This window comes from Balaenoptera borealis (genome assembly GCF_965194805.1).
Source record: "Balaenoptera borealis genome assembly, chromosome: X".
In the NCBI taxonomy this organism is placed as follows: domain Eukaryota; kingdom Metazoa; phylum Chordata; class Mammalia; order Artiodactyla; family Balaenopteridae; genus Balaenoptera; species Balaenoptera borealis.
The window spans coordinates 760,610-770,452 of NC_138881.1; the positions used below are offsets into that span (position 1 = coordinate 760,610).

The 9,843-nt window shown below is 46.2% G+C and overlaps 1 pseudogene across 1 annotated transcript; it reads right to left on the minus strand.

Moving 5' to 3' along the window:
* Nucleotides 1–317: 317 nt before the first annotated feature.
* LOC309620977 (mitochondrial import inner membrane translocase subunit Tim8 A pseudogene) lies at nt 318–9,417 on the minus strand (annotated as a pseudogene). The gene is made up of 3 exons: nt 9,346–9,417; nt 8,330–8,414; nt 318–655 (listed from the first exon to the last, which is right to left on the minus strand). The product of its transcript is annotated as a mitochondrial import inner membrane translocase subunit Tim8 A pseudogene (transcript).
* Nucleotides 9,418–9,843: the final 426 nt, after the last annotated feature.

Sequence of the window (9,843 nt, forward strand, 5' to 3'; positions counted from 1 at the left end):
ACTAAAATTATAGGAAGCAGTTACTGGGACTAAGAAAAGCATCGTCCCACATACAGTAATACACATCTAGTAGAGTTTTCCTTTCATCTGTCTATTGTCTTCCCAAGATTAGCGTTAAAAAACACAACCCCAAACACATTTGACCCTCAAACCCACCCACACACAAAAATCGGTCTTTGTTCATTCTCAGATGACAGGATGTCCCAAGAGTGACAAAGGTGGGAGCCGATCCCCCCCATAGCCTTTTCTTCAACCGTCCCATCAACTGTTCTTCATATCTTGAACTACCTCCCTTTTCCAAAGAGGTAATGCTGAGGTCAGTCAGAACGGCTTTCTGAGAAGACTGGCTTGGATTTCTGGGTCTGTTCCAGTCGATTCAAGATGAATTGGCTTGTATCAATGAAGCGCTCAATGCGGTTCACAAAACAGCCCTCAGCCCGACTGTCCAACTTTGGCCCAGGCTTGTCCATGCACTTTCCCCAACAAAGTTCCGTCATCCGGTCCACCAGCTGCTGGAAGCTCTGCTTCTGAGTCTCTACCTCGAGGAAACACTGCAGCTGCGGGTCAACCGAGCCCAAACCCGCTGCGGAGGAAGATGAGGAGGAATCCACCCCAGTGCGGCCCAACTCGCCAACCTTCACGTCGCCTCTAGCAGCTTTATTCAGTTTTTAATTTCATAAAGTCTTTGTCTCCGCTTCTTGCCCAAGACAAAAGTGGAGTATTTCAAGGACAGATCAAACTGAGGAGCTATTCTAAATGCCCAATAAGGAGGAGATTGGGTTGGCGGCGCTGAGCTCCAAGTGGTATTTATTCCCAGAGAAACTCACAATTAGAAACAGAGAGATGGCAACGGCGAGAAAACTGCCCAGATTAGAAGGACTTTCTATGAGAGCTAGCACATAAAAGCCTCAGCAGAAACCTCTAACCTAGAACTCTCTAGTGGAACCAGAAATTTCCTTTAAACAAATGACTTGCTTACCTACAGCTCAGAACAACATGGCAGTTACTTCACGGGGTGTGCTTTAAAAATATATATAGACTCATGGAAAAATCCACTTTTAGTAAGTTTTCCAACGGTCCTCAGACAGCTTGTTCTAAAATAAGCAATTGTATTAATAACACAACCTTACCAAAATTGCACATCTATCTTCCAGCTGTTCTGTCTGGCAATTGTAGGTGTTCTGTGTTCATGCGATGCATGTGTGTGTGCGTGTGTGTGTGTGTGTGTAATACTTATTCATAGCATCTCTTTTCCCCTCTTTTAACATTTTTTTCCTTGGCTAAGGCAAGTGAAAAATCAAAGTTAAACATGTTCTCTGCTGTGTCCCTTCTGAGTGGACCCCGAGAACTTGATCAAGTTTGTCATATGCCAAAGATTTCTAATCTCACTTCCCTCTTCACCTCATGCTTTTCCTATAAACCCAAACCCTGCTGTCAGCTCTCTAGGAAATTTAAGAAATGAAATTAATTTAAATTGGCTTTAAGTAGACACGATGTAGCATTAGGGAGAAGTGTTTACAGAAGTCAGCAGGAATTGGTGAGTGGGTAACACTTTGTTTAAACAGAATGCTCATTTGTATGCAATTAGTTGACGTGATTTTTTTTTTCCCAGTTACGTAAATGTTAAGCAGAAAATCCTTTTGGTGAACGTCTTAATTTGTTTGGGCTGCTATCACGAAAATACCAGAGACTGGGGGGCTTAAACCACAGGTATTTATCTCTCATGGTCCTGGAGGCTGGATGTGCAAGGTCCTGCCGAGGGCAGATTTAGCGTCTGGTGAGGACTCTCTTCCTGGTTCATAGATGGACGTCTTCTCTCTGTGTCCTCACCTGGGGGGAGGGGTGAGGGAGCTCTCTGGGGTCTCTTTTATAAGGACACTAATCCCATCCATGGGGGCTCCACCCTCATGACCTCATCACCTCCCAAAGGCCCCACCTCCTGACACCATCACCTTGGAGGATGGGGTTTCAATATATAAATTTTGGGAGGATACATATATTCAATCCATAAATGCAAAGAATGTTTTAAAATATTCACCTTCATTCCTTGGAACACGCACCGTATTTTCTCAATCTAATGATGACATGAGCTATAAAATAAACTAGTGATTTGAAAGGAAATGGCTTATTTGAAAAAAAAAATCCACCATGGATCACATGTCCATTTCTTTTTGAAAGACGTTTTGATTTCAGTAGTATTAAGATAAAGAGAGTGCCTGAGAATTAAGGACACAGAATAGTATGTTGATCATAATTTAACATTATTCTTTTTATTTGAAGGGGGTGGGAGCCGCCAGGATTGTCATCATGTAGGTGACCTCTCAGGGTACAGCCCTGAGGCTGTAAGACCAGACCCGTGTGGGTTTATGTTTGCACTGGCCATGCCTGTCCTCTGGCAATTGCTTCTTTCCCTGTGACCTTGTACCTAAGTCCAGGTAACTTGTGCCTGATGGGCTTGGTGTCCTGGTGGGAGACTGGGATTCATCATCATCATCTTCATGCAGGTGGCAGGCTATGAGTGACAATTAAGGTATCGCCCTAAAAAGCTCTGCTTGGTACCCATGGTGCCCACATCAGAGAGCTCTGTGTACAGCCTCCTGCAGTGCACCCTGGGGACACTGGACGGGACAGATACATCTCAAGGATTCTCCAGTAAAAACCACCTCCAGAGCCTGTTAAATTGGTTACATTCATACTTTCCCATCAAAAGAGTCCAACGTACGTGTGATGCTGTGAACGGAATGTGTGTCCTTCATATGTAGAAGCCCTGACCCTCAGTGGGATGACGTTAGGAGGTAGAGTCTTTGGGAGGTGGTTGGTTTTTGATGAGGTCATGAGGGTGGGGACCCCATGATGGAATCAGCATCCTTATAAGAAGAGGAAGAGGTCAGAGCTCTCTCTTCATCGTGTGAGGACACATAGAGAAGGTGCCTGCAAGCCAGGAAGAGAACATCACCAGGAACTACTGTGCCCACGCCGTGATCTCAGACTCCCAGCCTCCAGGACTGTGGGAAATAAGGGTGTTGTGTAAGCCGCCCCGTCTGAGGCATGTTGTTATTGGCAGCCTGAGTGGACAAACACAAAGAGAGAAAGACACGTAAGTGCATTGATGTGAAGTTTCAGCTGGAGAGGAGACTTCAGAATCATTCAGTGTCATTTTCCTGGAGCTGCTGTGATATATGACCACAAACCAGGGGCTTAAAACACTGCATATTCATTCTCCCTTAGTCCTGGGGACCAGATGTCTGAGGTCAAGGTGTCCCAGGGCTGAGCTCCCTCCAGAGGCTCCAGGGAGGGTACTTCCTGCCTCTTCCAGCTTCTGGGGGCTCCAGGCGTCCCTGGGCTTGTGGCCGCATCGCTCCCGTCTCTGCCTCTGTCTTCACGGGGCTTCTCCTCTGTGTCTGTGTCTCTCCTCTTCTGTCTCTTAGAAGGACTCTGTCATTGGATTTAGGGTCCATCTGGATAATCCAGGGTAATGTATTAAATGTCGAGATGTTTAACCACATCTGCAAAGACTTTGCCATATAAGGTCACATTCACAGGTCACGGGATTAGACTGTGAGCATTTGGGGGTTATTATTCAGCTGGTCACACCCACCTTCTGGTTCCTATAGGCTCCGTCCTTTAGGGATTCCTGGGAAAATTCAGCCCCATCTCTCATGCCCTCCATCAGCTCCAGCCCCCGCAGGTCAGCAAGCTGCTCATGTCTTTACCAGGGACCCTTTGTCTTTTACACTCTGGGGAATTGCATCATCCCTGGCTGCTGTCTCTTCGACCTCTCGTGTGTTTAACCCCAAGTAGCTCTAGCTGCCTTCTGTCATGAATTGGAACCACGGCCCGAGGGAGGACTCGATATTTGACAGTGCTTAACTGGTCCCTGGAGCTTTCGGGACCCACTGCAGTGTCTGAACTGGAGCTGCCTCGATGGCCACATGGCCTCATACCTCCAGCTCCAAAATGGTCAGCTCTCGGCATGAACCCCAAATGTGCCACTTCCCAGCTATGAGAGCCTGGGCAAATTACCGTGCCACGTCTCACTTTCTCCATCTCTGAAAGAGGGATAATCATTCTACCAAGTACAGTTATTAAGTGGCTTCCAATAAATAATAAAAGGGAAGAGCTCTGGAATTTAGTCGGCACGTACGTTTAGGGGACCCACTGCAGCCCAGGCACATGTCAGGCAGATTCAGGGACTCAAGTATCATCGTTTCCAGGACACACACGTTTGCAACAGCACTGGTCACAGTAGCTAAAATGTGGAAGCAAGTCCATCGATGAAAGATTAGATAAACAGGATGGGATATATCTAAACAGTGGGATATGACTCCGCCATGAAAAAGAAGGACATTCTGGCACCTGCTACAAGGTGGATGAACCCCGAGGACATAATGCTCGGTGAAATAAGCCAGCCAGGAAAGGATCACTCCTGTAGAATTCCACTCACCACTCATCATTCAGGTGATTCCTGAATTCACCAGAAGTAGGAGGGTGGTGCTAAGGGGTCGGGGAGGGGGACGGAGATTTAGGATGCAATGGGCACAGAGTTTCAGTCTGACAGTGATAAAGTTCTGGAGAAAGATGGTGGGGATGGTGGCATGTGAATGGACTTAATGCCACTAAACTGTGCACTTAAGAATGGCGAAGGTGGTAAATTGTATGTTGTGTTGTTTTATCACAGTTAAAAATTACCAGGGAGGGGGAAAGCATGCATTCCAGGAGAGGGAGAAAGATAACAAAAGTGGAACCTAGTGCATCCGTGAGACAACCCAGGCGCTGTTGAGAATTCTTAAGGGCATCAAATAGGGAAAGTGACCAGTGGTCGGGGGTAGTGGTGGGGTGGGGTATGCCTAGGAAAGCACACTGGTGTGGAGACAGCGTAGGGGGGTGGCGTCGAGGGCAGGCAGGCTCTGGGAGGGGCAGAGGCCCAGGGCCATCGCGGAGACATGGAGCTCATTTTAAGGGAGATTTGGGGACTGTGCCTGACGTTGATTTGTGCAGCTTTGGGGGCATTTTCCAAAACACTTGTCATTCCTTTTCTTTCTAACAGGACAAGCCTGGGCCACGTCCCACAGATTGGCAAAACTGGGTCATGAGAGGTGGTTCCCTGATCGGCAGGTAGGGTTTTGTTTAAGGTAAAACCAGCTTACATCTGGGGCATGGTCCTCACAATTGGACGTGTCCTTTCTATACGATTGAATACGTAGGACATAGGACATGGTTGCCTTAAACATTAATTTGTATTCCTCCTGCAGGCTGGGATGGGGAGAGGAAAAAAGTGTAGACCTGCAGTATTTGGAGCAGAATGTGCATTAATAAGAGAATCGTCCTGGACTACCTCTTCAGCGAGGGGAGAGCAGGGAGGTGGGCGTGTGTCCACGTGTGGTGGGTGAGTCACCGTGATGCGTGTGTGCAGAAGTGTTCCCGGATCACAGCCCCGTTTATTCAATTAAAGTGGCAGGTGAAGCTGGCAGGACTAAAGGATCATTTTTTATGCTGTTTACACATTAGGGGGTCTCCGGGGACTACTTACATGGGGGTCATAAATGCATCAGGCACGGCGTATAACCTCGGATGATTGGAGTGTTTCTGAGCAGACGAGGGTTAATTGATTTCTAATGGAATATTCACTGGCACTTGGGCTGGGAGCCTTGCCCGCCACCCTTGCCAAGTACAGGGAGGCCGTGTTGCAGAGATCAGGAAATTAAATCAAACACGCCCTTCCTACAGATTATTCAAGTCTTTGTTTTTATGGCAAGGACCGTGGTTGAGGGGGTCCTTGGGATCCAGCCCTTCTGTGGGCTATGACATATGTCCCTGTGTTTCCAAACATGCTCTGAAATTTCCAGGTAGATATCCAAGTATTCCTCTCTCACACAAGTAGGCAATTTTATGGAATTAAAACATGGTGAAACGTCTAAATAGAACTCACCTGGAAAAAGAACTCAGGTCATATATTGTATTTTCCTGTCTTGCAGTTTCCGGATGGCTGAAGTGGGTGACAAGGACACATCCAATTCACATTTCCTTGGGCCAGCTGATGATGTCAATATCTTCTTCTGCCAAGCCTTCCTATTGATGATAATTACGGCATAACACTTATTTGTACATTTCTAGCTGTTGTCTCATTGCCACCTACGATGTTGCACAGGAGTCACATTGCCAGAAAATACACAGTGGGAGAAAAAGGGAAGACAGGTTGTATTAGCCAGGGTACCCCTGGGAAACAGAGCCAACAGAACTTGCCTATGTATCTATCTGTCTGTCTATCTGTCATCTATGTGTCTATGTACCTATCTCTCTATGTATCTATCTATCCATCTTTTATCTATCTGCTGTTTATCTGTCTATATCTATAGCCTAGAGAGAGGGAAAGAGATTATTATAAGGAAGTGACTCACATGATTGTGAGGGTTGGAAGTCCAAAATCTCTGGGGTAGTCCCTCAGGCTGGAGACCCAGGGAAGAGCCCATGTTGTAGCTGACGTCTGAAGGCCATCTGTGCAGAATTCTCTCTTGCTCTAGGATATCAATGTTTTTGTTCCAGTCAGGCCGTCAACTGATTAGACGAGGCCCACCCACGTTATGGAGAGCAATCTGCGTTACTCAAAGTCCACCGATTTAAATGTGAATCTCATCCTGAAACACCCTCACAGACACATCCACAGTAATGTTTGGCCACACATCTGGGCATCAAGGCGCAGCCAAGTAGACACAAAAAATTAACCATCACATAAGAGGATTCCATCGTTACAGAAACAACAAAGTTGACTCTGTTAGCTGATATTCTAAAGCAGATCCTTAGGATCATAAAGAGGAATACATTAGAATGTTTTGCAGCTTTGTTAAGCAGGAAAGATTTGTCCCTGGTAATTAATCAGATGTTCCCTGTGGAAAAGCCCTTTAAGGTGGTGTTATCCCTATTGGCTAAATTTTCTGCGATTCTTCAGGAATGCCTGAGTATCTGTTCGTTGGGATATTCACACCCTCGAACCCCTGCCCCTGCCTCTGTCCCTCTTGGGGATGAGATAAGTGGGTGGCCCCTGGGACCCATCTCAGCTACCCCGTGTTGTGGGCACAGCTCCCTGAGGTCCAAGGAGGACAGAGGTCCCAGTGACTTGAGCCATGGTTCATTTCTAGGTTCTGCAGAATCGGCTTACAATGACTGGACCGAGGGCTCTTCTGCCATGGATTAAAGATTTCTCCCCTCCTCTCTGGATGGACTGAGGGCTCCTTCACCATGGACTGGGGACTCCTCCCTGGCAGAGATTCTGTTCTGCTTTCCTCTAATGAACTCCTTACCTTTGGGGCTTTTATTTCTCTATAAATAGACAAAATAAAAAGGTGGTGGAGGAGTACTCACCCAGTTCTGCTTTCTGAAACGAGTGAGCTTTTATCCAGATCTCCTCCTGGTACATCTGTCCAGCCCTGGCTCTTCGCTGGAACCCAGCAACTGCTCACGGAAAGACATAGCAACCACGAGATGCAGGCACTTGTGGCCACGTGGCCGGTGAGTTTGCGGAACTGAGTCTCTCCTGTAGCTGTGTCTGCTGCGTTTTCACTGCTCTCCAATTCTTTCTCTGTCTTTATGAACCATGCTACTTACGAGAAGACACAGAGTTTGTGTTTTATTCTATTTCTTTTCTCCCTGCCGTGCCCAGGATGTGTTCTAGATATAGTCTGGTTGCAAACGAAGAATAAAGTTATCATATAGCGGGAGTTACTTCTGGTTCCCTCGTTGAATTTCCTTTCCGAATCTGTTGCTTCTGGGTAAGTCACTGCATTCTTCATCTTCTTCTTCTTATTCATACCTTGCATGATATTTCAGTTTGGGAAATGACCAGATTTCCCCCAGCCGTTCCATGGTTTCTAAGTACCAGTGAAAGTGGTGCCTAAACAATCTGAAATTCTCACTTTGTCTGTGGTGAGCTAAAAAAAAAAAATGCTTCTGTCAGATGAATTACATTTCCCTCGAAATACTCATGGGTCTAAAAATGAAGGAAAACACATTTTAAAAAGTAGGCTTTGCCAAGACCAAAATATTTGAAAAAAATTGTTGAATACTTTTTTTTTTTTTTTTTTTTTGCTAAACCCCAAACATCACCTGATGTCACTGCTTCTCTCTGCCAGGTCTGTGTGCTTCTGGCCAACAAAATCACGGGAGCCCATTTTCACACATCTGCTGTGGATGTCAGGTCCCTTCTCATGGGGAAATGGGTGCTCAAAATACCATTGCTTAAAGGTTTATGCATTTTAAAATTTGCAGTGAGTTTTGGAGGAACAGGCAAGAGCAATAAGACACCACATCTGGGCGTCCAGCTGAGATCTCAAACGCAGAAAGTCAACCTCTGGGATGTCCACGATGTCACCTGCGTCCAGGGACGTCAGATGGACGCCGTGATGAACTGCAGAGCTCACCTGGGGATGAAGATGGGCAAATGCATGGTTACACCCTTATGGAATCTTAATCTGAAAATAGGGCTGATGAATCTATAAGTCCCTCGAACAATCTTGGTGTTAAAGGGCAGGTTGAACCTCCTGTGGCCAAAAAAAACCCAAACAACAACCTTTCCTACCTGACCCCAGTGACATGCATCATTGAAATCGAACCTGGATCACATTGAAAAATTTTACTGATGACTCTTTGGTTTTAAGAAGGCTTGTAAAATTTGGGATGGGTCTTGTCTAATCGTTGCTATGTCATATTTTTCTCTTTATTCCACAAACTCTTTTCAACCAGTTGGCTTCTTTGGACCAAACAGACTGGAGCACTAAATATTTTGACTGCAATTTAATGTTATTTGGAAATACGGTGAATTATACCTTTTTTCCCCCCCCACCCACTGGAGGAGCAGGGAATTGCTAAGACACCACAGTTAGTGGTATTTTTTCTGCAGTGATATTTTTCTTTACGTTCCAGGAACAGTTCTTTCTGGGAAGGGATTGGTGTCAGTGGCCAACATGATCTTTTGAAAATTAGCTTCTGAGTGGCAGCACAGGACATGGCCAAAGGCCCCTTGGTTCCCAAACCAGTGTCTGTCTCGTAAACAGAATCCTGAAGCCTTAGAGAAATGTTTGATGGTCCTGTTATGATGCTGAGGGAGAAAAAAAAAAAAAAAGCAACGCAGATGAGGTAAGAAAAACAGAACTCTGACCTGGCTTTCCTCGAGGACATTTTGGACCAGTGCAATTAGCCAGCAGCCCAAGAGCATCTACGTGTCCAAAGGAATAGCCTTCCCTGTCACCCCACCCGCCCCCCGGCTGCTTTTTTTTTCCTTCGCGGCTATTAAGGAGTTAGACCTCTTAACCGCTTTAACAGAACACTGAGGACGAAAACTTGGATGTTTACCAAGCCAGCAATCACGAGGCAGTCGGGCGTCATTTGAAGCAGCGCGTAACAAGCATCACCAACCCAGTACATCGCTGCCTCTGGACCGCTTATTTATCACCAGGTCGGGATGAGTGAAATCCCATCATGGTTATCCGTCAGCTTGGAAGTGGGCCTAACAGCCCTCTGCACGGAGAGGACATCACAGCCGCGGAAAATGTAACGTCTGCCGTCATCTCCGCAGAGAAATATTTTCCTTTCAAATTGTGGGAAAGCAATTTGGATCCTAATGGAGCTGGCGTGATGGGGGATGTTTGAAAACAACGTAATTATCGTCTTTAAGAGCCGGGAGCCCATGCTCGCTCGCGTGTGTGAATGAAAAATCAATTCTATTTTTTTTTTTTTTTTTTTCTGGTGGATGGTCTCTGCTGACATAAATTCTAAAGGGAAACAAGAGAGTTTTCAGATCGGCGTATGGCTGGAGTTGCAGCAGACACACGCCACTTGGGGGAATACTGG